The sequence below is a fragment of the Ornithorhynchus anatinus genome, chromosome X1, assembly GCF_004115215.2.
Source record: "Ornithorhynchus anatinus isolate Pmale09 chromosome X1, mOrnAna1.pri.v4, whole genome shotgun sequence".
Taxonomy (NCBI): domain Eukaryota; kingdom Metazoa; phylum Chordata; class Mammalia; order Monotremata; family Ornithorhynchidae; genus Ornithorhynchus; species Ornithorhynchus anatinus.
In genome coordinates, this window is record NC_041749.1 from 35,775,670 (window position 1) to 35,803,024 (window position 27,355).

At 45.7% G+C, this 27,355-nt stretch overlaps 1 long non-coding RNA gene across 1 annotated transcript in view; it reads left to right on the forward strand.

Moving 5' to 3' along the window:
* The first annotated feature begins 1,896 nt into the window (after positions 1–1,896).
* The window catches only part of LOC114806347, a 120,870-nt gene continuing 95,411 nt past the window's right edge, over positions 1,897–27,355 (forward strand). The window contains exon 1 of the long non-coding RNA XR_003754374.2: positions 1,897–1,965. This is a non-coding gene — a long non-coding RNA (uncharacterized LOC114806347). The remainder of the gene's footprint in view (positions 1,966–27,355) is intronic.

The window sequence follows — 27,355 nt, forward strand, 5'->3', positions numbered from 1 at the left end:
CCCACTGAAAATGTGATCCAGCAGGAATGATCTGGGCAGCAGGATTTTTAGACGGAAAGTGGGGAGCGCAACACCAAGACCGTAATAATGTAATTACAAAAGGCATTTGACGTGATTAGTTGAGTTGGCTAAGGCGACTACTAAAAAAACTAGATGCCCTGAAGAGTTCAGTAAGATCCTGAGGCTACTTCAAGACAATTTAACCAGTTGAGTGGGTGCTGAGGTTTTCCTCCCTGACCCTTTACCCATCAGGGGAAAGTGGGGCTGTTCAGACTATTCTACTCCCTCTGTCCCTCTCGCCCTCCCTACCTCCCTATCTCTTTCACCGTCATGTTTGGGAATGGAGCAAGAGTCTTGAAAGCTGGGTCACGCTTTTGAAAAATATTTTTTATGGTATTTGCCAGCCACTGTACTAAGGGTTGGGGTAGATACAAGCTAATCAGGTTGGATACAGTCCATGTCCCACAGAGGGCTCACAGTCTTAATCCAATTTTATAGATGAGGTAACTGGGTCACACAGCAGACAAGTGGCGGAGCTGAGATTAGAACCCAGGTCATTTTAACTCTCGGGCCTGTGCTGTATTCACTAGACAACACTGCTTCTCTAATTATGTGCCAATACATCAGGAAACTCTTCCAATTCAGTAAATGTCATGCAAAATAAATGTCTCTGAGTTGGTAAAGTTTCCAGACACATAGCAAGAACAACACCCATTTTAACCAAGAATAGATGTAACCTTCATAATTCAATCTACACGGTCTGGCCTCATTCCCAGCTTCCACAATTCTTGCTTAAAGAATTTACACTGAGAGTTTGGTGGAACTCGGTCAAACTCTTGGCCATTGTACAAATCAAATGATCACAATCACCCCGATTGATTGTATATGTTCCCCTGATTCTTCCTGTGGCATTCTCAAGAGCATCCAGTACAGCCTTCTGCATCAAATAGGAGTTCAGTTCACTCTGATGAGGGTGATGTGGATGAAACTCTATGGTATTTATTGAGCACTTACTGTGTGCCAAGCACTGTACTAAGCTCTTGGGAGAGTATAGTATAATAGAGTATATTAAAGTTGTTAGATACGTTCCCTGCCCACAAGGAGTTTACAGTCTCGAGGACTGTAAATTGACTGTCATGTAACGATGACCATAACAATGAAGGCATAATTAAGGACTTCCAATCTCTCATCCCTGACTGATTTTCTAGGGCACCAATTTTCCAGTAGTCCTTCAGTACTCTCAGGTGAGCAGAGTGACACTATTTAGCTGAAATTACCATTTTTGCCATGGATCAAATATATTTCCTAAGCGGACTAAGTCCTTTCGTTTGATGCGGGCAACCCAAGCTTTACAACAGGGAAGCAGCATGGTCTAATGGATACAGCGCGGGTCTGGGAGGCAGAAGGACCTGGGTTCTAACCCCGGCTCCACCACTTGTCTGCTGTGTGACCTTGGGCAAGTCACTTCCCTTCTCTGGGCCTCAGTCCCCTCTTCTGTAAAATGGGGATTAAAACTGTGAACCCTATGTGGGACATGGATTGGGTCCAACCCAATTAGCTTGTATCAACCCCAGTGCTTAGTACAGTGCCTGGCACTTTGTAAGTGCTTAACAAATACTATTGTTATTATTATGAATACCAATAATAATAATATAATATTCAGAAAGATCAGGGGTGTATTAGCCTATTTAGGCCCTTTACCCTGTAGACCAAGTGAGCTGGTATCACTGGCAATGGAATCAGCTTGAAAGGATAGGGCCTCCCACAAACTTTCCCTCTCCTCCACTCTCTTACAAAGCACCACCTGTGGTAAATCCCGGCAGGAGGATTTTTTTCAGGAATTTAAATTGCATCAGCTGGGGCTCTCACTATTTGCTCCACCTCCCCCACGTTCCGGCTGCCATACTTGCTGCAGCCTCCCCCAGAAGTCACGTCCCGTCTCAGTCCATGAAATGGATTTGTTGTGTGAGTATTGCAAGATTTCTCTCATTTTTGAGGGGGCTTTCTATAAAGGGAAGTTTGGCCTCTTGCTAGGCAGAGGTTGGAGTTGGGCTGCAGAGGAGGAGGGATTTGGCAGCCACCGCTCCTTCGGCCGAGGTTGATAAAAGCAAACCATGTCTTAACTTTGGCAGCAGGGCCGGGCCTCTTTAGCCTGGGAGTGTGAACAAAGCTATGTTCACTATGGGATGTAGTTTTGGGGAGTAAAGGAGGACCCCACTAAAGGTGAGGAAAGTTGAAATCCAGATACCCACTTCCCACCGAGGGGAGTCCTGCCTGAGGAAGAAATCCGCAGCCCAAGCGGGACTGAGTAGAATCCTGGGCAAGGCTAGGCGGGATCGAGGCAGGACCGGAAGTGAGCTTGGGTCTGGTTGACACAGCCCAGTCTAATGCTGGGTAATAAAAATAATTATGGTATTTGTTAAGTGCTTCCTATGTGACAAGCACTGTTCTGAGTGCTGGAGTAGATACAAAGTAATCAGGTTACCCTGCATGGGATTCACAGTCTTAATCCCCATTTTACAGATGAGGGAACTCAGGCAGCAAGAAATGAAGTGAGTTGCCCAAGGTCACAGCAGCCAGGATTAGAGCCCGCATCCTCTGATGCCCAAGCCCATGCTCTTGCTACTAGGCCATGCTGCTTCTCTGCTAGGCCAGGGATACTGCTGGGTGGAATTTGTTGTCCATAGGCAGCCTCTCAGCCAGCAGCGTGGAGGACCATCTCTTGTGCGTCTTTGAAGAGTGGTCTAGAAATTTCCAGTCTGGAGCACTCCAGCTTCCATGTTTCAACCTCAGAAGGGCTTGTGAGGACACTGGTAGCAGGATATTTTGCCCAGATTCAGGAGCCAATGGGGCCCATCCCAACGTAGGCAAGGTGTTTGTGAGCAGACGCTGAATGACCAAGTGCTTAGTAAGGTGCTCTGCACTTAGTAAGTGCTTAGTAAATACCATTGATGATGATGATGAGATGCTTCCAGTGTCCTTGTAGAGACAACTGGAAAAGCACTGACTTGGAAAACATTCCAACCTATTGCCAGATGGCCACTCTGGGACTCTGAAGGGAATGTGTCTGAACGAGTTACCTTGTATCTACCCCGGCTCTTAATATAGTGAATGCTTGGAAAATAAGCTATTAACAAGTATCATGATTATTATTAGTAGTAATAGCAACACAAGGATTCTTTCAGACTAGAGGTGAAATATGCTTAGAAACAAATTGATCTTCCTAACATGTGCCTTTTTCTAAAGTAAATCGTACTTCTTTTGAGGGGCAGCTATACCTTGCGATGCTTGAATCAAATTATCAGGCCCTAAGGATAATGTTATGGTTTCGTGAAAATATAATATGAAGAAATCCATTATCTACCACTAATAAACTACGTCTTTTTGCTTCCCAATTCCACTGTAACCTCTGGTGTGTTGTGATAACTGAAATGGACCCAACCACTTTCGGGAATTAGCTTTTAGGCTAGATCTGTAACCAAGCATAAAAAACACCTTGGGTTTTTGTGTTGTTTTTGTTTGGATTAGTGTAAAGTTGTGTATACTAGTCATAATGACTGTTGATATTTGTCACTTTCCATACTGCATTTTGATTTTCGTTTGGGATTGTGTAAAGTTGCCTCCACTAGTCATGACTGCTATTTGTCAATATCAACAGTGAATTTGTTTTTGTTTGGGTTAGTGTAAAGAGTACACTAGTCATAATGACTGATGTTTGTCAATATCATTTGTGCGTAAGCTGCCAGTCTATATTGAACTTTGGAAAAAAACCCCTGTCGGTTTAAACTCTTTTTAACGCTTATGTTGAGAGGTGTAGAACCTTGCTAACTCCAGGGGGCCATCACTTGCCTGCATCGGGTCACCGGCCTGGGTCACTCATCGAGTAACTCAGAATCAGCTCCAGAACAGTGGTGTCCCTCATTTTACTGGAACTTGGGAAGAGGTTTTTCTGAAGCCAATTCAGCTCTTCCTGGGAGTCCTCAAAATGAAGGAAAGATAGGTCCAATTTAAGGAGAGAGGTTGCCCAGTGGCTGATTTGCTTTCATCTGCCAGGGATCGATCTATTCGAAAAAGCTATATGCTATCTGAGCAGGTCATCATGCTCCCGTTAAAGGGTGGTGGAATTTGCCTGGCCATGGTGGAAGGCTGTTTGTGGTAATCAAAGCTCCCATCATCAAAGGTTGTTTCTTGGTCCTTTAAAGCAAGAAGATGCTTACTGCAGCAGACAGCTGGAGTTTAGGTCAGGTCTGATGCTCCATAGTACTATCTGTGTAAAACCCAAGTGCTGAACGTAGTGGGCTTCCTAGACGGGAGAACGAGGTCTTCTAGTGAGATTTCAATTTTCATCAGGTGGATGACTTGCATGTTCTCTTTTAACATAAGGACTATTAAACTTAAGCTCACTCAACCCTCCCTGAACTACGTTATCAGATGAAGAGAAAATGGAGATTTGGTGCCAAGAAGTGAGCTATTTGTTCGAGAGAAAATTGTGGGTCTAAGTAAGGCTACAGTGTTGTCTAAGTCACCGTTCTTAAAGATTAGGTTCTAACCAGGCAAGACCTTCTGGCTGCACTGGGCTGTAGTGAGTTTGTTAGCCAAATCAATCAATGGTAGTTTAGTGCTTACTGTTCTGGTCAGCGTAACCAGGTGCCAAAACCATGATCCCTGCTGTGGGCGTAGCGGGGTAGCAGATGTCGATCATGTAGGTACAGCGGGAGCAAAAAGGAGGATGTGACGTAGTGGTTAGTAACACCAGTATATTGGGGTGAAGTGCCAAATAAATCACTGACTATGTGTATACATTAATGCTGAAGATGGATAGTAAGAGCATGGGCTTGGGAGTCGGAGGATGAGGGTTCTTATCCCAGCTCTGCCACTTGTCTGTCGTGTGACCTTGGGCAAGTCACTTAACTTCTGTGCCTCAGCGACTTTAATCTGTACAATGGGGATTAAGACTGTGAGTCCCGTGTGGGACCGGGACTGCGTCCACTCTACCTGCACCTACCCCGGTGCTTGGCTCATAGTAAGTGCTTAACAAATACTATTATTACTACTGAAGGGAGTAAAAATGGATCGATGACAGTTTGGGCTGTGTTTACAGAAACGAGATCAAGGAGTGCCTCAGTTTATCTTCAAATACTACAGGCTGTTTGGAAGAAGTTAAAGCTCTTCCCATCTTCAGAGGGGAGACCTACACAGCCTGGGATTTAATTGAAAGAAGAATGAAGGAGTCAGCAAGAAGGCTGCCCACTAAGCCTAGAGCAAGCTACTGGGGAGATTGAGGATTTCCTTTTTTATGGCAGTGTGTCACACTGTTCTGAGCACTGGAGAAGGTACAAGTGAATTAGGTCAGACACAGTCCCTGTCTCACATGGAGCTCACAGTCTAAGGAGGAAGACGAGGTATCGCATCCCCATTTTACAGTTGAGGAAACTGAGGCACAAATAAGTGATTTGCCTAAGGTCACATGGCAAGCAACTGGTAGAGCAAGGATTAGAATCCAGGTCCTGTGACTTTCAGGCCTGTGCTCTTTCCACTAGGCAACGTTGCTTCTCCAGAAACCTTCAATTTGATCATCTCCAGACTGGGAAGGTTTAGAGCTAGGCATGCTGGACGGCTGGGGGACGGTGGTAACTTCTTGAGTCCTTCCATTTTTATTTGTGCCACCCTTAACCCCGAAAAACTCTGTACAGATCTTTAAATTATTTGTTATTAATTACTTGTATTAATGCCTGTCTCCCCATCTGGACTGTAAGCTTGTTGTGGGCAGGGAACTTGTCAGCTAACTCTGTTATATTATACCTTCCCAAGTGCTTAGGAAAGTGCTCTGCACATAGTAAGTGCATAGTACAGTGGTCTATGTAAATATCACTGTTTGATTTTTAACTGAGCTGGTGTGCTGCATACATTTTTTGATAAATAACGGTATTTAGGTACTTACTGTGTGCTGAGCACTGGGTAGATATATGTCACACATGAGAAGCAGCGTGGCTTAGTGGCAAGAGCAAGGGCTTGGGAATAAGAGACTGTGGGTTCTAATCCTGACTCTGTCACTTGTTTGCTGTGTGACCCTGGGCAAGTCACTTAACTTCTCTGTGCCTGTTACCTCATCTGTAAAATGGAGATTGACTGTGAGCCCCACATGGGACAACCTGACAACCTTGTATCTACCCAGATCATTATTATTATTATAGGGCTCACAATCTAAGAAGGAGGGAGGATAAATCTGAATCCTCATTTTGCCGAAGAGGGAATGGAGGCACACTGAAGTGACTACTCCATGGTCACACAGGAGACAAGTGGTGGATTCCATATTAGAACCCAGGTCCTCTGCCTCCGAGACCTATGCTGTTCCCACTAGGCCAAGCTGCTTCCCTGTTTTGATGCATAATAGGGTAGGCTTGCAGAAATAGGTAATCCTCTGCTACTAGAACCGCAGGCCAGCCGATTAGTGATTTTGGGGATCAACTCAAATGGACTATTTGAGGTTACCCCTAAAGAGAGGGTGATTTTATTATTCATAAAGAACTCTCCAATATGACAAAAATAGAAGTTGGATGAGGATTTTACATCCATCAAGCCCCCCTATGAACTGAGGCTTTCTCCTTCCATTAGTTCCAAATGTTCCCCCATTTCTGCCATTGACAAAAGATTGGACACTGGGTTTTTGAAGCTGGTGATTGGATTCCTCAGAATACTGGGTAGCTGGGTGACTCTAGTCTTTCTCCACCTCCAATCTTATCGCTAACTAGGATTGGAGGAGAGGCTGCGTGAGGGAGGAGGAGGGGAAGAGAGAGAGAACCAGCCTTTCAGCTTCTTTGCTAGAAATTGCACTAAGGAGATAAAATCACTCATAGCTTTTTCTACCTGGGGCTCCAGGACCAGCCAACCTCCTCCGTGACTCCCAACAGTACAGTGGCAAAATGCTCAGTTGATTAATGTTCTGTCACCAGACCAAACCAACTGAAATAATGAGAGAAGATGCTAGGGGAACTGCCAAGAACTAAGAACTGGAATGAAGTCAGGGTTTGTTTCCCAAAGCCAAAGACGGGTTTGCTATAATTACTTGAGAGTTTACTCTGGACTTCTGGAGAGCCCAGGATTGGAAGCTGCTCCGGGTTTTCTGTTTAGCAAAATGCTGCAGGTAGGCACACGAGCTCTATGCTGTAAATGTTCATTGGCAATGATTTTATGCTGGAAAAAAGTAATATGGGGATTTCTGAAAAAAATTGGCAAATTCAGAATTACATTAGAATTAGCCTGACTCTCAATTTCCCTTCAAGAATCTGCTTCAATCCAAGGTGAACACAGCCTGAAAGTGGGGATACATATCTGGTTGACTGTTTTAGGGGGTACGTGTAAAATCAGAGCAGCTGGGTGTCTGGATTAGGGACCACTGGGGCCCGCAATGGCCTTGGGTCCTGGAGACTCTGCTCACCCCCGGAACCAAGACTAAATCTGTCACGTTAGTGAATGCTTCTTGCGAGCGATGAGGTTTGCTGGGGAGCCAAACCCAGGCTCCAGAGAGTCCCGTGGAAAGAAGCTAGAACAAATGTTCACACCGACTCCCTCCTCCTCATCGCCCCGGGGGAAACGGAAGGTGCAGTGGTTGGCACTGCCATCTCGCGATCTCCTTATCTCTGTCTCGGCTGACGGGATCCAGGAACGGGGCGGATTGGCTCCATAAGCACTTCTTGGGTGCGGGGAAGGAGCCGTTCAGGGTGCTGTGGTTAATCCCGAGGGACTTTGTGCTGTGGCCAAAGAAGGGTCCAGGAGATTTGTATTTCCATCTCCTTTGCATCCCAAGCTGAAACATGGTTGACCTCAGCCTCTTTGCTCCCCAGAATATAGAATCAGGATCTGCCCTTCAGAATCTGAGCACAACTGTCTGCAGCACATGCTCCAAAGTCCCAGATCAGGGTATGATGCCCTCGTCCCTCAGTCATCTCAGGATCAGCCTCATGAGGGGCTCCATCCTGGTACAATCGGTGTGCCCGAGGCTGGAGAACTTGGGGTCCTGGATGGGAGCAGGCCAGTTCTCAGAAAGCCCTGACATCCGGTTGAGGGCGGTTTCTGGGAGACACTGAATTGAACGATTGCCCGGGGATCTAGTCTTGTTTTGAACCTGGGGAGCGAGTCTGGAAAAGCCACTCTTAATCTGCAGGTCTTCACGGGAAACTGAGGTAATAATAATGATCCCAAACCGCTCCAGTCATGTGTCAAGGGCTGATCTTACAGTGCAGTGACAAGCTCAGAGGCTGATCACCAGTCTGCCCCACTTATTCCCTGTTTGCTGGAATGATGCTGGGGATTCCTCCTCCCTTATTTAAGGATTTCAGAGAGCTCTGGGGAGCTTCAGCATGAGTTGGGGAGATGGACACTAAAATGAAAGGGGTTTTTGGTTGGACAAAGTACTTTAGGGGTCTTCAAACCAGGAGTTCTAGCTGAGCTCTCCCAGGGGACCTTGGTTTCTCTTCAGGAAGTTTAAAGCCCAAACTGAGCTCCCGGAGGGCTGTCTGATGTGGGAATCCTATTCGGGGTTAGGTGGGGAAAGGCTACATAGGCAGTCCAGTTCTAGGGTGAGGGTGGAAGTGGGGACAGGAGCCCTGTCCAGACATGGGTGTGTATCCAGAGGGGCTGGCTGGACTTTGGGCAAGGGAGCAGCAATATCAGGGTGAGTACCCTCACTGCTCTGCTACCATGTTAATCCAAGAATTCATCCTATTCTGCCTTATTACAGTATCAGCCTTTTTGCTGACCTCCTCTCTCTCTCTCCACTCCAGTCCACACTTCACTCTATTGCCAGGATCATTTTTCTACAAAAACATTCAGTCCATATTTTCCCCGCTCCCCAAGAACTTCCAGTGGTTGCCCATCCACCTTCCCATCAAACTACTCCTTAACAAAAACTTTAAAGCACGCAATCACCTTGCCTGCTCCTACCTCACCTCGCTGCTCTCCTACAAAGTTTGCACACTTTGTTCCTCTGCCAACTCTCTCACCGTACTTCGATCTTGTCTCTATCTCACCATCGATCCTTCATCCACATCCTGCTTCTGGCCTAGGGCACCCTCCCTCTTCATATCCGACAGACTATCACTCTCCCCCCTATCAAAGCCTTATTGAAGGCACATCTTCCCCAAGAGGCCTTCTGTGACCAAGCCCTATTTTCCTTTTTTTCCACTCCTTATTAGATTCATGGGATCTCAGGGGTCACAGACTTCGGTCTAAAGAACCCCGAATGACAGGGCAACCTTGCCCAGAGCAGAAGAGCCGGGCAATTTCTGGACTCTCCGTCCCGCCTCCCAACATTTAGCAGGAAGGAATCCATGTGAGAATGTGGAAAGACCTGATCTAAGGGCCTCGAGACAAAGGAGAAATTCCATCCAGGGACTAATGCATCTCTCTGTTCATTTTATCTTTCCCAATTGTATGTGCAGTCTGGCAGCCCATGTAAGTTCCTTAAGGGTGGGGAGTATTTCTTTTACATCTATTGGACAGTCCCAAGAACTTAATATAGTATTCTACACACACAGAAGGGTCTCGAAGCAGCAGCACGGCCTAATGCTCAGTTACCTCAACTGTAAAATGAGGATGAAGACTGTGAGCCCCACATGGGACAACCTGATTACCTTGTATCTATCCCTGCACTTAGAACAATGTTTAGCACAAAGTAAGTGCTTAACAAATGCCATTATTATTATTATTAGTGGGTAGACTACTGGACTGGGAGTCAGAAGGACCTGGGTTCTTAGCTCTGCCACTTGTCCGCTGTGTGACCTTGGGCAAGTCACTTAACTTCTCTGCTTCAGTTACTGCATTTGTAAAATGGGAATTAAGATTGTGAGCCCCATGTGGGACATGATTAGCTTGTATCTACTGCAGAGTTTAGTACAATACCTGGCGTATAGTAAGTGCTTAACAAATACCACTAAAAAATAGTGAAGCGGTTGAGTGGCACACAGGCACTCAGCACAGTGCTTTGCACATGTTAGCCATTCAAAAGAGCTCAGTAAAAGCTGTTGCTGCTTCTAATGATTTTCTTTTTCTCTAATTGAGGATTATGGGTTATCTGCTTTCCTACCTTGGAGACTCATCTTGCATGTGTGATCTGATCTTGCATGTGCTTCCCAGGAGAAGCATTGCCTGAGGACCAGACTGAAACACCACACTGCTTGCTGCCTAACACAAAGGTCTTCCTGACCCTCTAGACTTTGGGGCAACTCTTTATTTACCCCAGCACTTGGAAAACTCTTGACACATAGTCAGTTTTTAATTGCCATTTATAAAACAAAAATGATGCTCTTATTTGAAGGTTCCCTGAACTTTTGGGGAAACTGGGGTTGTTTGGGGTCAATCACTCATCCCTTGAAAGAAAGTAATTCAAATTCTGAACCTGGAGGATTTACATAAGACCTAATAAAACCCTAAATTTGGGGATTTGTTCAACCTGAGTCTAAGAGCACATAATCTACCCAGATGTATATAACCACAAACATAGTGCTTTGCACACGGTAAGCAGTCAAATATGATTGAACGAATGAACACACACACACACACATGCCTGTTGTTCAGTAGGAAACTGATATTTTCAGCTGGGTAATCAGAGACTGGAGATAGGCCTTTTTATGGTATTAAATGTTTACTGTGTGTCTAGCACTGTTCCAAGAACTGGGGTACATATAAGTTAAAGAGGCCAGATATACTCCCTGTCCTACCAGTTTAAAGTAGGAGGGAGAACAGGTATTGGATCCCCACTTTGCAGCTGAGGAAACTGAGGCCCAGAGAAGTTTTGTGAATAGCCCAATGTCACAGAGCAGGCAGTAGCGGAGCCAGGAGTAGAACCCAGTTTGTCTGGCTTCCAGACGTGTGCTCTTTCCACAAAACCACACTGCTCTTTCGTCCCAAGCAGTGAATTTGCTCGTGGGGATTTAGAAATGGAAAAAGAATTCAACACCACCTCCCACACTTGACCTTTTCCCTACAGCTCATTCTCAGAAGTAGGTGCTGGAGTGCTATGGTTTATGGTCTGAGAAGTGTGTACTTCTTAGTCTGGACGCACCTCCCCGTTCTCAGTGAAATATTTTTATTTTTACCTGTTACATGATAACATGCCCTAGATCATATCAAGGACCCAGCCCGGGCTGCTGAATAAGAAGGCCCAAACTGAAGTGGAGGATAGGCTCTCTTGAACTGCTTACATCCCCTTGGTCTGTTTTTAGAAGGCTCTTGGAGATAAGCTATTTAACAGCCTGATTAACGACCATCGCCTTTGGAAAAGGAGACTCGAGAGGTGGATGACTAAAGCGGTCTAAGATGACTCCAGAAACGCCATTTGGTGGGATGACGCATTAGGAGGGCAATCAGAAGGGTCAGCTACTTACTCAACCTTTCGGCCCGAGTTAAAGAACGAAACCAAAGAGGTTTGTGTAGCAAGGGCTCCTGTCTGGGGGCAGGGAGGAGCAGAGGTGGGGACAACCCTAAATGGGAGGTAATAGCAACAATAATTGAGGTGGTTAAGCATTTACTATGTGCCGGGCTCTGTGCTAAGCCCTGGGATATATACAAGATAATCAGGTTGGACACAGTCCCTGTCCCACATGGAGCTCACAGTCTAAGAAGGAGGGAGATCAGGAGACCTGAAGTCCTGTGCAACTGACCTGTGTACACCCCCTCTCCTTGAAGGCCCAGATTTGGGCCTCTATGACCGTCAGCTCTAGACTGTAAAGTCACTGTGGGCGGGGAACGTGTCTATTGTTATAGTGTACTCGCCCAAGTACTTAATACAGTGCTCTGCACACAGTACGCCTTCAGTAAACATGATCGAAGGACCGATTGACACACCGAATTCAATCCTCTAGTGGTGTGGTATAACTTGTTCTGTTCTCCCTCCCCATTAGACTGTGAACCCTATGTGGAAGACTGGGCTTAACCTAATTATCTTATATCTATCCCGGTGCTTAGTACAGCGCTTGGCACGTAGTGCCTAAATACCGCAGTGAATTCATTCAATAGTATTTATCGAGCGCTTACTCTGTGCAGAGCACTGTACTAAGCGCTTGGACTGTACAAATGGGTAACAGATAGAGACAGTCCCTGCCCTTTGACGGGCTTACGGTCTAATCGGGGGAGACAGATAAGAACAATGGCAATAAATAGCCATGAACAGTTGAGGGATAGGGCAGCAAGCAGAGCAACCTGGAAGATAGCCATTAGGATTGGGGGTGGGGATGTGGGGGTGGGGATTTTATGTTAGAAGAAAGCCTTTGGGAAAGTTGTGACTCCAAGAGGTAAAAAATGAACATGGTACCTGTAACATGGAACACTGCAACAAGGGGGAATCCTTTCATGCAGACATGTAAAAGGGATAGTTGGGTCACATGTTGGTCTTTTTAGCCATGCTCCTCACCCATCAGTTAAAAATCTCAACCTCAGGTGGGTCATCTTTGAACTCAAAGGACCAATTATTTGTAAGACTCGGTTCTCTTAATAAAACTTCCCCTAAGCATTGAAAATGAGGCAAGGCAGTTCTTAATTGCCGTAGTGGATAGAGCATAGGCCTGGGAGTCAGAAGGTCATGGGTTCTAATTCCAGCTCTGCCACTTTTCTGCTGTGACCTTGGGCAAGTCACTTCATGTCTCTGGGCCTCAGGAACCTCATCTGTAAGAGGGAGATTGAGATTGTGAGTCCCACATGGGACAGGGACTATGTTCAACTCAATTTGCTTGTATCCGCCCCAGTGCCCGGCACATAGTACATAGTACAGTAAATGCTTAACAAATACCGTCATAATCGTCATCCTGAGGGAAAAGTGATGAGTATAGAATCAAAGGTATTTGTTGAGCGCTTACTGTGTGCAGAGCACTGTACTAAATACTTGGGAGAATACATTATAATAGAACTGCTAGTCACGATCCCTGCCTACAAGGAGCTTACAGTCTAGAATGAAAGTCTTGGATGGAAAAATTCAAGATTAGTGATATAGGGAGCAAGATGGGGTGCTGGGGGAATAAGATGGGCCATTTGAGGAAAACAATGAGGGAAAATTAAACTGTTCATCCAACAGGGAAACTGGCAGGTGTGGAGATTGGCAAAACACAAAGCCAAAATATACAAATACTTCTATACTAATTTTAGAAGCCTAAAATCTATACTCAGGATCTTGGCAGGTACCGAGGACCTTGTCATAACTGACATCTCGTTTTGGGCAAGGAACGTGTCATATTGTTAGATTGTTCTTTCCCAAGTACTTGGTACAGTGCTCTGCGCAGAATAAGTACTCAATAAGTACAATTGACTGACGTCTGCGAGACCTGGAGCAGGGATGGTAAACAATGATCTTCAGGCTGCCCAGTCATCAACTCTATTATAAAAATAATAATAATAAAGGTATATGTTAAGTGCTTACTATGTGCCAAGCACTGAAAGACTTGGGTCTGGGAGTCAGAAGACTCTGGGTTCTAATCCCGGCTCCAGCGCTTGTCTCCTGTGTGACCATGGGCAAATCACCTCACTCTCTGTGCCTCAGTTACCTCATCTGTAAAATGGGGATTAAGGGATTGTGAACCCCGTGAGGGACATGGATTGTGTCCAAACTGATTAGTTTGTGCTAACCCCAGTGCCTACTGCAGTGTCTGGCATATAGCAAGCGCTTGACAAATATCATAAAACAATTTTTAAAAAGATAGGGATAGATGAATAGGTGGGATTGTAGCACTGTATGTGCCAGGCATTTTGAACACACAAGATTACTGCAATATATAGAGGATCAAAGGAATAGAATTGATTCCTTTGGGTAGAAATTCCCAAAGGAGCACAAAATATCATTCTAGAAGTGCTTAGGATAAGGAAAGTGATGAAGAAGTGTTAAATGAACTTTGGAAAACTCAGAGCGGTCCAAATCGTTAACCTATCCATCAGATAGATTGACAGAAGAGCTCATCATAAAGAGAAGCAAAGGGCAGGATTTTGACTAGGATACATAAGTGCTTTGTGGAGCAATTTGTTTAGCATTCACAGGGAAATATACTATATAGTCAAGTCTGCCATAACCCCAGGTAATAACTACTTTTATTATATTTATTACGTGCTTACTATTTGTCAAGCGCTATGGTAGAAATGTATCAGGTTGGAACACGGTCTCTTTCCCACATGGGGCTGACAGCCTAAGAAGGAGGGAGAACAGGTATTAAATCCCCATTTTACAGATGAGGAAACTGAGGCCCAGTGAAGTTAAGTGACTTACCGAAGGTCATACAGCAGGCTATCGGTGGAAACAGAATGAAAATCCATGTTTTCATTTGGCTAGGATGTGGTTAAGGAATTAGAGAATGGTCATCTGACAGTGCAAGACTGAAACATGGGGTCAGAAGAAATCATTGTGGATACATGGCATTGGATGTGTTGACTATTTTCCTTTTAAATTTGCACATTTTCCTTTAAAGCAGGTTTCTGCAAGTAGGCATCCTCCTTGTTATAGTGGAAAGACCTACTATGGGAAGTGTATCCATCAATCCATCAGTCAATCAGTGATCTTACTGAATGCCTACTGAATGCAAAACACTATACTAAGCCTTAGTAAGAGTTCAACAGGAGCAAGACCCCCATTTTCAGCCCTCAAGGAGTTTACAGTCTAAGGGGTAGATGTGGGCGACCGAGTCTTCCAGGGGAAAAGGAAGAAAGAGACATTTAATTTTAGGATGGGGAATTATGAAAAAATATGGACTTTAGCCAGGAAAAAAAACAGAAAGACCGACCTGCTCAAAAGGGGCAACGAAAATGCAAGTGACACGTTTGAAGTCTAGAAACTGTTAAAAACCACCAGTAAAAAGGCCCAGATACAATGTTTGTCCCAAAACAGAAAAACCCAGGTGATGAAACAGAAACCTTACATGGCTGATCGGCAGAGTAAAAGAGGAAAATACATTCTTCTTTCAAAGATAAAAAAAACTTGTTAGGAAATCATTGACAAACAGTGAAGTTCTGAAGCACAGTAAGTCTCCTAGCATCAAAGCTATGCTCCCCTTAATACAGCTATGCTGAGTGGAGGCTGAACAACAACAGGCTCCTCAAACAGTTGCTGGATGGAGAGTTGAAATGGGAAAACCAAAAGCGAGGAGGGCAGAAGTAGTATTTAAAATAAGCCGTGCAACAAAGCCTCAAACAGTGTTGCATCCCAGCTGAAACCTGGGAGTCAATTACTGAGGTTAGACTAGAAAGAAAGGAGTGTTTCTTTTCAACCAATCAATCTATTGAGCACTTATGTACAGGACACTGTACTAAGCACTTGGGAGAGTACAATATGAGAGAATAAGTAAGCAAAAACTTTTAAGGAATGAGACAAGGATGAAAAGAGAAAGCAAGCATTAGGTGTTGCAAACATCAAGCCCAACAACATAAGCAGGGACAGCCTTTTTGTGCGTACAGTGTGACGAGGTATGTAGGTCCCACATTGGCCTTTTCAGCCCCACACTCACTCGTGGATGAATTTCACCAACAGTGATGTCATCTTCTAATATGAAGACAACCTTATCTGTAGCCAGAAAAGTGTGCCAAAATCACAAGCAACGAAGAGCAGAGGCCCAGATTAGAAGCATTCTTACATGATAAACCAATACATCTATAGTATTAGGGTTTGAGATGGCCTCGCTAGCTAGAAAGGGTGGAAAACTGGGGAGGGCAGGTTATATAATAATTGTGGTCCTTGTTAAATGCTTACTCTTTGTCAAGCACTATATTAAGTGCTGGGGTAGATATAGGAGACTCAGTTCAGATACATACACGAATTGTATATTCCAAGTGCTTACTACAGTGCTCTGCACATAGTAAGTGCTCAATAAATACTACTGAATGAATAAATACACTCTAAGCAGTGGGGAGAACAGGTATTGAATTCCCACTTTACAGATGAGGAAACTGAGGCACTGAGAAGCTAAGTAATTTGTCTAAGATCTCAGAGGAGTCAAGTGGTAGAGCCAGGGCAAATAGAACCCGGGAAGCTAGTGAGCATATGCAGAGGGATTTTCTGGAAAATACATACATGTGTTATGAGGATTGGCCCAGTGCAAGGTGAAGGAGGAAAGTAGGGGTCCTAGATATGTCGATGCCATGTTGCGATAAACCTGGAAGTGAGTCGCAGGCCATGGTGCGGTTTGAAGTTTCTTCCTTTCTTTGTTGAGTCACTCAAGGAAGCAAACATGTTAGATTTTCCCATTGTCAAGAACCTGTGAGTCTTTCTATTGCTGTGGTTAAAGGATTTTCCGAGTCACTAGTCAAAACCTAAAGAGTAACGATTCAGATGTCAACATGAAATTGAGAGCCAAAGAGGAATTAAGGAATACTTTTCAAGGAGCGCTAAAGCTAGTTTTAGATGATGCTTCAAACCTATTAAAAGCAGAGAGCTAGCTAAGCAACCCGTGGGACCTTTTAATGAAAGGAAGATGGCCAAGAGGCTCAACAAAACCTTTAGCTTCTTATTTTGCTGGGGAAAATGTGAGATTTTTACCCCAAAATGTTAGCATAGCTAGTAGGTTAGAGACCCTAACTAATTTTGGTCATCCCCAAGTGGCTTAAATATAAATATAAACATGTCGATGGGATGGGATTCACCTGAGAGTTCTGAAGGAATTTAGACAGTGTGTTATGTCATTACAAATGGCTCTTACACTGGAGGACTGATACCAGTTACAGATGTAACTCCCATTTATAAGAGGTTCTAGAGGTCGTCCTGAGAAATGGAGACCATGGAGTCTTTATCTGGAAATTGGTTGAAACTAGAGTTACATTAGAGTCAATGAGCACTTAGAAAAATGCAACCTGTTTGAAAGAAATATAGTTTACTTTTGTGAAGGGCAAATCGTGCCTCGCTAAACTGCTAGAGTTATTTAAAGAAGTCACTAAACATATGGCTAGGGGAGTCAATGAATATAATACATTACCATTTTTAAAAGGATTTTAAGCACCAAATAGTGATTCGATTGGAGGATATAGTTTGTCATGGGAGGAAACTGGCTAAAAGGTAGGGAAGGAGAAAAGGCATTAATTTGAGAAGTGGAAATGGGGGGTATCCTCTGGGATTCAGCGCTAGGACTAATTCATAAATGATGGGGAAGATGAAGTGTACAGTGAAAGGTCCTAGTTCACAGATGATTCTAAGATCTTCTGGTGGTAAAATGCCTTGAAAATAGGAATGAACTCAGGAAGCCCTCATTAAACCAAATAAAGCCCAGATGAAATGTATCAAATGGGCTTTATTGTGAGCAAGTGCAAAGAATTGCACCTAATTAAAATAAAGAATCCCAATTACCACTCCACGATTATAGGTTCAGAGCTATTGGTCACGATTCAGGAATCACTCTGGACTTGTTTCAAATCATCAGTCCAGTGTAAGAGGATAGCCAAAAAGGCAATCAAACCCTGGGCACCATAAGGAAAAGGTTAGGAAACAAAACAGAAAGCAAAGTCTTGCTGATCTGTGAAACTTCCACAGACCCGCACCATAGAATGCTCCTGGGTTTGGTATTTTTATGATCTTTATTAAGCACTTACTATGTGTCAAGCACTGCCCTAAGCACTGGAGTAGATGCAAGTTAATTAGGCAGGTACAGTCCCTGTCCCGCATGGAGCTCACAGTCTAAGTAGGAGGGAGAACAGGTATTGAATCCCCATTTTGAGGCACAGAAAAATTAAATGAGTGGCCCATGGTCACACAGAAAGTGACAGAAATGGGATCAGAACCTGGGTCCTCCAGCTCCTGGGCCTGTTCTTTATATGTTGGACCATGCTCATTCATTCAATAGTATTTATTAAGCGCTTACTATGTGCCAAGCACTGTAGTAAGCGCTTGGATGCTGCTTCTCGACCTTGCTGTTGACCTTGCCCCTTTCTTCAGTGCCCAAATCTGCCTCTGTCTGACTTGTAAATGGACATGGACCCTAAGGAATTTCAGAACTCAACTCAGTTCTCCAAGTAGTTTATGTGGAGTTGATTGCAATCCAATTTCCATCTTTCTGAGAGTTCTGGATATTGTCTTCACTTCCTCAGATGCTGGTATGCCCTGCCTCAAACCCTCATACCTTTTGGGAGTCCTCGCTTTCCGATAGGGTCCGGCATCTTTGGAATCCTCCTTTGGGGTCCAGGGCTCTAATTAGATTTCCAGAAATCACTGGGCTCCACAGCCTCCTTTTGTACATGATCACCTGATGATGGAAATCAGTGATGTCTAGGAAGGGAATTTGGAATTTCTAAGACCCTTAGTGGAAATGTTTATAAAATCAGCCTCTAGCAAGGAGACCAGTACTGCTTGGGTCTTATTTCTGACCCTCAGACTCTAGGGGCCCCACCTGTCAGAAAATGACCAGATGTCCTCTTGACCCCATATACGCCTGATCTCCTTGTCAAAGGGACCTTAGAGTCAGGGACAGCAGTGAAGGAGTGGCTGCCTGGGTCCTGTGTGGGAGAGAGAAGGGAGTTAGAAGGAATTTGAATGAGGGGTGAGGGAGGGAGGAAATATAGGAGGATAGGGGCTGATTAGGGGCCCTAGGCCTAAACTGGAATTGGGGTTTCTCAGCTAGATTCACAGCCCCAGGCTAAAGATGTTTGATCATAGAATATTGCAAAAATCTTCTATTTGCCTCGTTCATTCAGAAAAAGATTCCATTTCCCCCCCCCCCCCCAAAATCAACTACAGTATAGATGGCAATGGGTGCACTGACAGATGAAAATAACTGGAGGCTTTTCAGGGAGTTATGTGAAACTAATTCAATTTAATTTTTCTCTTGTACAACCAGGATGAGGTCTCCTAGGTAGTTACCCTCAATTAGCATCTCTCTGGGGGTTTTTAATGGTATTAAGCACTTACTATGTGCCAGGCACTCTCCTAAGCCCTGGGGTAGGTACACGCTAATGAAGTTGGACACAGCTCATGTTAATCATAGGGCTCACAGTCCTAATCCCCATTTTAGAGATGAGGTAACTGAGGGACAGAGAAGTTAAGTGACTTGCCCAAGGTCACACAGCAGATACATGTCAGAGCTAGGATTAGAACCCAGAACTTTCGGACTCCTAGTCCGGTGTTCTATCCATTAGGCCACGCCGTTTGTCTGCCTTAGTCCGGATCTCAGGCTGCTAGTTGCCCTCGGAATGGCATTCCTTGCCCAAAGTCTCCCGCCGCCCCGCCCCGGCTGCAGACATCAGTAGACGGGAACATTCAAACCGAATTCAGCATTCGGTCCGCTACAAGAGGACCCCGTAGCTATTGTTACAAAGCAATTTATAGTGACATTGGAGAAAAAAGTTAGAAACGGAGTCAGTTTCTTTCAGTTTCTACTCATTTTAATTGATTTTTATAACAACTAATTAAAAATAAAGCTACAAAAGGAAACAAAAGTCACGTGCAGTTATTAACGTGTTTTGCTCCAACGCATGGCAACAAAATCACACCAGGATCAAAGCACCAAGCTCACACACCCTCTGCCTGCTGACTCTCAACTGTCTGGAAATCATTAGTTAACAGGAACTACGTTCTCTAGACCATAAGGGACCCGAAGCCTTGGATTATCCTTTTATTTATTCTATTTGTTCTTAATTAATATTTTATGAGTTTCGAATGTGTTTACAGAAGCCTAGAGAGGAAAAACATCAGAACAAACAGAATTAATGGCCCTCATATGCTCCTGATGGAGCCAACTTATTCAAGAATCTGGAATATCCCCGAGCCCGCATTCATTAGGCATGCTGGCTGGATTTAGAGTGAGCAAACAATTCTTTTGTGGGTTCCTCTGCAGGCAGGGGTTGAACCTGCAGAAAGACTGGGAACAATATGGAAAAAGTTTAACCTGTTGCCTGCTCTCTGGTTGAGGAGTTCCTTCCGACAGAACAGATCTTGCCTTTCTGAGACGTACCTTCTACGACGTCTTCCTCGTGGAACCCTAACACAGCCCAGTGGAAAGAGCCTGGGCCTGGGAGTCAGGAGCCCTGGGTTCCAATCCCAACTTCATCCAATGGGAATGTTGATGGGGCCAGCCCTGTCACTTTTCTGGTGATCTCGGGAAACGCGAGCAGGGCTCAACAGCTTCGGGTAGCCACGTAGCCTCTTCCTTCCCTCCTTCCCCAGGGTAGAGGGAGCTTTTTACACCCACTGCCTCTTAGCCCTGGCCCCAGCATCGGCCCGGATCGGATTCCTCAGAGGCTAGGGACAACCGACTTGACGACAGCGCTTCCTCAGCTCCTGCCCATCTCTGTTGTGAAGGATGCTGGTTCCTCTCTGATCCCAGACCCTCCTCATTGGGTCCGGTCTATGTCAAACAATGGATTTCCCTTTGGCACAAACAAACATGGAGCATGTTTGGGCGGGAGCCTTGGAGCCTTTCTTCGGTGTCTCCAAGGAGCTGTCCGCCAGAATGCGGTGCAGGCCCGGAGCCTAGGGCGTGGGGGTTCCAAGCCAAAGCCAGGGATGAGAAGATGGAGTTGATCTGCTTTTAGAAGAATCCAGCCCAAATGAGACTGGATTTTTCCTCCGTCTCTAGCAGACCGGTGTTCATTCTACTTTGTCGGGCCAGAGACGATCGCGTCAGGGGCCGAGGTAGCCTGGGTCTGAGGTAACAGCTGAGCAAGGTTGGAAGGTACAGAGACCTGGGAGGTTGGAGGAGGTGAGAGGACGATTAGGGCTGGCTCAGAAGAAGGCCTCTGAGAAGCAGCGTGGCTCAGTGGAAAGAGCCCGGGCTTGGGAGGCAGAGGTCATGGGTTCGAATCCCACCTCTGCCCCTTGTCAGCTGTGTGACCGTGGGCCAAGTCGCTTAACTTCTCTGTGCCTCAGTTCCCTCATCTGTAAAATGGGGATGAAGACTGTGAGCCTCATGTGGGACAACCTGATGACCCTATATCTACCCCAGCGCTTAGAATAGTGCTCTGCACATAGTAAGCGCTTAACGAATGCCAACATTATTATTATAATAGTGGTATCTAAGTGCTTTCTATGTGCCAGACACCGTACTAAGCGCTGGTGTGGATACAAGCAAATTGGGTTGGGCATAGTCCCTGTCCCACATGGAGCTCACAGTCTCAATCCCCATTTCACAGATGAGGGAACTGAGGCCCAGAGGAAGGGAAGTGACTTGTCCAAGGTCACACGGCAGACAAGTGGCCGAGCCAGGATTAGAACCCAGGACTTCTGACTCCCAGGCCCATGCTCTATCTACTAGACCGAGCGGCTTCTCTGTCCAGTTCTTGGCACACAGTAAGTGCTTAAGTGCCATTAAAAACAAATAAGTGCTTACCTTCCTCTCGGATGCCGCTGGCCACACACTTTAGGTGAGGAGAGTTTCCCATTTGGCTTGTCTTGTTCTAACACCAGCCCCTGAACCCATGCTCTGTGGAAACACGAATGGAAACACTTCTCCAGAAAATTCAGTGCCTAAACTGGCTACTGAGGATAAAGAGTAGATTTGGACTGGAGTGATTTTGGGGGTTTGCTTTGGGAGCACCAGCCTGCCAAGCTGTTCCCAAGGAAGGTCCAGACTAGGTTTTGGGCAGGGGAGAGAAGAGGCTAAGCTCAACAGGAAGTAGAGAGTCCCGTCCTGTCCCCTAACCTGCCGAGGGCAGGAATAAGCAGGTGAACCCACCCACTCATTCATTCATTCAATCGTATTTATTGAGCACTGTACTAAGCGCTTGGAAAGTACAGTTTGGCAACAGAGACAATCCCTACCCAACAAGGGGCTCACAGTCTAAAAGGGGGAGACAGACAACAAAACAAGTAGACATCAGTAGTAACAAATAGCACTTAGGCCCATAGCTTTGATTGCTAACCTCCAGAATCAGAGAGTGCCAGTGAGTGAGTGAACCTGCTGCCTTCCTTGCCCTCTCCGAGGTGGTTATGAAGTGATTGTTACAGATCGCTGTCCTTCCTATCCTTCGAAATGATGGGGCTGAGAATCAACTGTCAAAAGGTGGGCACAGTGTGTGTGTCCGTTCTCAACCCTTCTCCCCTGTGCCCTGGGTTTTCAAAAATACAGTGGCTTTTCATTTGCAGCCTTCAATTCCCTAGGATGTGCGCTTCAGACTCTGCTGAGGTAAACGCTGAGTTTTGAAGATACTTCGCAATTGCTTCTTCCCCTATTCTAGTTTGGCTTTCCATCCATCCATCCCATGAGGCTCTTGCTCTAGTCTTTCATGTAAAGACAGAAGGGAAATAATAATAATCAGTATCAGCTTTCCCTGCTCGACCACCAGGGAAGATAATGTCTTCCTCCGTCTTGGCGTAGATTGGCGGTTGTTTAAGCCTCCGGGGAGGTCTGGAGTCCCCCGGTTTGTAGTCCAAATCTTCTCCGCTCAGACATCCAGCACCTGCTCCCCAGAGGACAAGCTCCATCCTCCCGGCACCTGACCTATGACCCTCTGACCTCTTGGGATTGACTGACTGTGAGTACATCCTGGCTTGTCAGGCTAATGGTCTAGACCACCTAGCTCCCCATCTGTAATTAGGTGAGAGGTTTCCACCCATTGTCCCGAAATCCGCAAAGAATCGGGGATGGCGTGGGTTAATGTTAATTACCCGAATTGGATGATTTCATGTTTTGTAGCTTTTGAAGTTCTCTAAAATGCAGCCCGTGATTTGCCTAGTTGGCAAATTATACGTTAATGGCGAACAAAGGCCTTAGTGCCTCATTTCCATTCCGCTTTCAGTACAGGGCCAGAGGGGTTCAGAAATTCAGGAGTGATCTGAAGGGGCAGGTGAGGATGCTGTCTTCATTTTCCACATGAGGAGCTTGGAACAGAGACAAGGGGAAGGTACTTAGAGATCTGCGGAAGGGTTTTACCTTAGTTCACTCAGCTGGATCTTTGCTCTGGTCTGTGAGAGGCAGGAATTAAATTCAGGATGGGCCTCAGCTTTTCTCAACAGAAGAGCCTCAGACCTTCCATCGGAGTCTCCCCATCCTGAGAGATGCACTTTAGCAAAAACCCTTCAGTCACTGAGTTTGCTGTGGGCAATGGCCTAAAGTAGATTGTAAATTCCTGGAGGGCCGCTGTTAATGTTGATGCCAGGCCCTGTATTAAGCACTTGGGTAGATAAATGGTAATCAGGTTGGACCCAACTTAATCCCCATTTTACAGATGAAGGAACTAAGACACAGAGAAATGAACTGACTCGCCCAAGGGCACACAACGGGCAAGTGGTGGAGGCCAGATTAGAAATCAGGTTCTCTGACTTCCAGCTGTGCTCTTTTCACTAGGCTAGGCTACTTCTCAATTTCTATGGAGTTCCAACTTGCCACCCAAGAGTATAGATGGGCATGGTGGCAATCAACCAATCAATAAATAGGATTTGTTGAGAGCTAGTGTGCAAAAACACTGTACTAAGCACTTGGGAGAGTACAACAGAGTTGGGAGCCACATTCCCTGCCCACAACGAGCTTACAGTCTAGAGGGACTGTGAGCCAGTGCGATACAAATAGAGGACAAGGACCCTTTCCTCTAGGAGTTTACCATCAAATGGTGAGCCAGGCAGAGAGAAATTATTTACAAATAGCGAGAGCAGGAAGAAAAAGGTACTGCTGGGAGTAGAAAAGAATGTGGACAGATGAGCGAATGAAACAAGTGAATAAATGAGAAAAATCAAATACCTGTCCTTGAAACACAAAGAAGACACTACGGATGGTGAAATTCACCTATGGGCAAGGAAAGCTAATGTAAAACAGCGCTGTTTTGGTCAGTACTATAATGTGTGGCGTTTGCTGCACCTGGAACAGTTTTGGTTTTTGTTTCCTCGTCTCCTGACCCTTAGGAAGCTTCTGCTCAAAAAGAAGTCTGTCGACTTCACGTTCAAATACCGCTCTTTTTTTCTGAGCGATGACTGTTCTTAGCCACGTGAAATATGCTGATGTTCCGTGAATTGCTTTTGATGGGTAGGTGCAAGAAGATGAGGTTAGACCCAGTCCTTGTCCTACGTGAGGCTCACATTCTAAGGAGGAGGGATAACAGGTATTAAATCCCCATTTTACAGATGAGGAAACTGAGGCTCCAAGTAGTGAAGTAATTTGCCCAAGGTCACACAGCAGGCAGGTGATGAAGCTGGGTTTAGTACTCAGGTCGTCTGACTTCCAGGGCCGTGATCTTTCCTCTAGGCCCTACTGCTTTTTTAAGGTTTAACCCAATTCTCCCCTCCATCCCGTACCTCCCCTGTGCCTCTGTGAAAAGTTTACCTGCCTTTGGCTCTTGAGCATCGGCCACCCCACCCCACCCCCAAACCAGCCCCTTTCCATTCCTCAATCCTGAGGTGCCCTCAGCATCCTCCCCCATGCCCACGCAGTACAGCTTTCTCTTTTAACATTTTCCACTGCCATCCAAGCCCCCAGAACCATAGCCCCAGGGGTGTGGGCTATGAAGCAGGGATAGGGCAGCCTGGTGAAGCCAAACAAGGGGAAAAAGTCTCATCACCGCACCAGGCAGGTCTGGTTTTAGTCCTAACCGTGGGGGTCTGAGGAATGAAGGGGATGGGAGGAAACAGTGATAGGATGGGATGAAGGGATGGAGGTGGGGTCTAAGGTGGGCTGATAAGTATTAAGTATAAGTAATAAGTAATAGGCAGCCAGGACAAGGGGTGGATGTCATTGTAGGATGTTGCCCAGACCTGATTTTGGATGAAAGTTAAATTCATCCCATTGCCTTGGAAACGCTAGGAATGGTAGAGGGTGGCAGGGAAGCAGTGTGACCTTGTGGAAAGAGCACGGGCCTGGGAATTAAAAGACCTGGGTTCTAATCCCAGATCTGCCACAAACCTGTTATGTGAGTTTAGGCAAGTCATTTAACTTCTCTGTTCCTCAGTTGCCCCGTCTGCAAAATTCATTCAGTAGTATTTGAGTGCTTATTACGTGCAGAGCACTGTACTATGTGCAGTGATTCAGTTCCTGTTCTCCCTCTGCATATGGAACCTGAATATCCTGTATCAAGCCCAGCACTTAGTATAGTGCTTGGCACATTGTAAGTGCTTAACAAATACTATAGTTATTATTATTCAGGATGGGGTGGAGTAGGGAGCTCATCCCTTGACCAAGGTCAAAACCTCTTGGTTGCTGGGCACCTAGAAGCTCCATCTTTCAAGAGTCACATTCGATTGCTTGCGTCCCGACCAGATTTCCACTTTCTGACAAAACCCCTCATTTCGACAGGTCCAGAAAGGCTTGTGGAGCCAGGCCTTGGGGAGAGGAACAGCTTCTCGAAAATTGATAATTGGATGATTTGGGGGTAAACGAATCAGAAACCCAGGGATCAAATTTCCCCAAAATTACCCGGGACAAAAATGAAGAACTTGGGCACAAATGAAAGTGGGGCTTCCTCCAACCCAAACATCTGAAAGATCACCAGAGAATGCTGTTGAAGCAAAGCCTTGCCTGCTGCTTGGGAACACATTTTGGGTGGGCAGAGCTGTGGGGAATGAGGCATGGGGGGGTGGACGGTCATTTTAGAAAGATGTTTGTGGTCCTTAGGGTCTGGGTTCTTGAGCTGGTTCCTGGGGTGGGTTTGTATTGGAGAATTTGGGAGTGGGAAAAATCCAGCTTTTCCCAACACCTCTTTCTCCACTTTCCCTCCGAGATCATTGGTCAATGAAGCCACCAGCTTCAACACTAACAGAGGCGCCTGAACCCAGGGAGGTTTTTCACCGTTTGCTTTTATGGGGACCGACAGTGGGGTGGATTTCGAAGGAGAGCGTTGCCGGCGAATTGTCTGCCGAACTGAGTCCGTCGGTCAGTCAGTCATGTTTTTTGAGTGCTTATTGTGTGCGCAGCACTGTACTAAGCGCTTGGGAGAGTTCAGTATAACAATTTAACAGACACAGTCCCCGCCCAAAACGAGCTTACAGTCTAGAGGGGAATTTACAGTCCAGAGCCGGCGGGGGATCGCCCGGTGATGCTACTGAACTAGCTAGGGGAGACAGGAGTTAGAGGGGCCCAGAAGGGGTGACGTACCCAAAAGTAGTCACTGGGCCACCTGACTATGCCCACTTTGCCTAGCTTGGAAGCCTGTGGCCCCCTCTGAGCGGACAGAGCTTCTCAGGGACCCGCTAGTTTAGAGGAAATCATTCCCAGCCGCCAGAGAAATGAGTAATTGGATCAAGTCAGGCACCGACGGGTGTCCCGTTGAGAGTGTGTCTCCAGACACCTCCGTGGGCTGCTGCTTCCATTTCCTGCCCATGGAAAGCCCTCCTGGCAGATTCCAAGCTTATTGCAACTGCTGGGAGAGGGCCCTGATCTCATTTCTCCCTTTGCAAGGTTCATGTCGATTCACCTCTTTGGATAACGAATTCTCCCTAGGTCAGTCCGGCAATATCCAGGCAAAAATTCTTGATGGCCGTTTCTCTGCAAGTGAGGGGAAAAAAACCGCATGTGTTTCCAGGTTTCATCTGGAGTCTTGCTGGGAAGTATCTGATAGTTATGTCAGTCTTCCTGAAACCAAAATAATCCAGCTTCCTGGGGATCTTAAGACCCTACCCATCAGATTTGCAGAAAGCACCAAACAGGGCAGAGTTGCTCCACAAATAGATTTGGGAGATTGGCCTTGGAAAGCCAGGTGAAATGCATCTTTAGAGTCAACAACTTATCAGGTAGAGGATGGTGAAAAACGGATTGGGTGCAAAAAGAGCTTAAAAAATATCAGGGGTCATAGTGGACCAAAAATTGAATATGTTGCAGCAATATGGTGTTGTGATTAAAAAGCCAACAATATACTACAAAAGGAGTGATGATTAAAAGTTCTGGAAAATGGGAATTGGGGTTATATAATTTAGAGAATTATATGACCTCTTGACTGTAAGTTTGCTGTGGGCGGGGAATGTCACCAACTCTGTTGCATTGTACTTCCCCAAGTGTTTAGTGCTTTGCACATAGGAAATGCTCAATAAATATCACTGATTAATTGTTTGGAGAAGAAAGGGCTGGGGGGCGGGATCACTTAATCACCTTCTTCAAGCATCTGAATGTGTTTTATGGGGAGTGTGCTGAATAGCTGTCCTCCAAAATAATTTAATAATCACTCTGGTATTTATTAAGCACTTGTTATGTGCCAGAACACTGTACTAATAATCAGATGGGTCCCAGATTCTGTCCCTTATAAGATGCACAGTCTGAGGTGGAAAGTTCAGGTGTCTTGTCCACAACTTCCAGATGAGTAAACTGAGGCTTGGGGAGGTTAAGTGATTTGCCCAACATCGCCCAGTAGGTCAGTAGCAATGGACATCTCCTGACTCCCTGTCCTCTGGTCTTTCCTCTAGGACACGCTGCCTTCACGTCCCTTGAGGACTGAACCAGAGAAAATAGGCTTCCTTTCAAGGAGGGAGGATTGTGGTTGGATGAAAGGAAGA